The sequence below is a fragment of the Arachis duranensis genome, chromosome 10 (genome assembly GCF_000817695.3).
Source record: "Arachis duranensis cultivar V14167 chromosome 10, aradu.V14167.gnm2.J7QH, whole genome shotgun sequence".
NCBI lineage: Eukaryota > Viridiplantae > Streptophyta > Magnoliopsida > Fabales > Fabaceae > Arachis > Arachis duranensis.
The window spans coordinates 18,864,415-18,865,744 of NC_029781.3; the positions used below are offsets into that span (position 1 = coordinate 18,864,415).

Consider the following 1,330-nt stretch of genomic DNA (forward strand, 5'->3'; position numbering starts at 1 on the left):
ATTTTAAAAATCAAATCTTTTTAAATTGTTTTTCAATCATATTTTTTCAATCATATCTTTTTAAAACCATAACTTTTCAATCACATCTTTTTCAAAATAGTTTTCAATTATATCTTTTTGATTTCTACTTTCAAAAGTCTTTTTCAAAAATCACTTTATTTCTTTTCCAACTTTAGTTTTCGAAAATCATCAATCAAATTTTCAAAACTTCTTTTAATTATTTTAAAATCTTTTACTTTAATTTCAAAAATTTCTTCCCCTCTTCTCACATCCTTCTATTTATGGACTAACACTCCTCATCAATGCACAATTCGAACTCTATCTCTCTTGATAAGTTTGAATTCTTCTACCTCCTCCTTCTATTCTTCTTTTCCTCTGACACCTCAAGGAATCTCTATACTGTGACATAGAGGATTCCATATTTTCTTGTTCTCTTCTCTTTCATATGAGCAGGAGCAAAGACAAAAGCATTCTTGTTGAAGCTGACCCTGAACCTGAAAGGACCTTGAAGCGAAAGCTAAGAGAAACTAAAGCACAACTCTCTGTAGAGGACCTAACAGAAATCTTCAAAGAAGAAGAACCCATGGCAGCCAAAAACAACAATAATGCCAATAATGCAAGGAAGGTGCTAGGTGACTTTACTGCACCTACTCCCGACTTCTATGGGAGAAGCATCTCTATCCCTGCCATTGGAGCAAACAACTTTGAGCTTAAGCCTCAATTAGTTTCTCTAATGCAATAGAATTGCAAGTTCTATGGACTTCCATTGGAAGATCCTCATTAGTTTTTAGCTGAATTCTTGCAAATCTGTGACACTGTCAAGACCAATGGGGTTAACCCTAAGGTCTACAGACTTATGCTATTCCCTTTTGCTGTAAGAGACAGAGCTAGGATATGGTTGGCCTCACAACCTAAAGAAGGCCTGAACTCTTCGAAAAAGCTAGTCAATGCCTTCTTGGCAAAGTTCTTTCCACCTCAAAAATTGAGTAAGCTTAGAGTGGAAGTCCAAACCTTCAGACAGAAGGAAGGTGAGTCCCTCTATGAAGCTTGGGAAAGATACAAATAATTGATCAGAAAGTGTCCTTCTGACATGCTTTCTGAATGGAGCATCATAGGTATCTTCTATGATGGTCTGTCTGAACTGTCCAAGATGTCATTGGGCAGCTCTGCTGGAGGATCCCTTTATCTGAAGAAGACGCCTACAGAAGCTCAAGAACTCATTAAAATGGTTGCAAATAACCAATTCATGTACACTTCTGAAAGGAATCCTGCGAACAATGGGACGAATCAGAAGAAAGGAGTTCTTGAGATTGATACTCTGAATGCCATA

The 1,330-nt window shown here is 36.7% G+C and overlaps 1 non-coding gene across 1 annotated transcript; it reads right to left on the reverse strand.

Annotated features, from left to right (window-relative positions):
• Positions 1-988: 988 nt before the first annotated feature.
• Positions 989-1,096, reverse strand: LOC127743638 (small nucleolar RNA R71). The gene has a single exon (XR_008005022.1). It is a non-coding gene; the product is annotated as a small nucleolar RNA R71 (small nucleolar RNA).
• Positions 1,097-1,330: the final 234 nt, after the last annotated feature.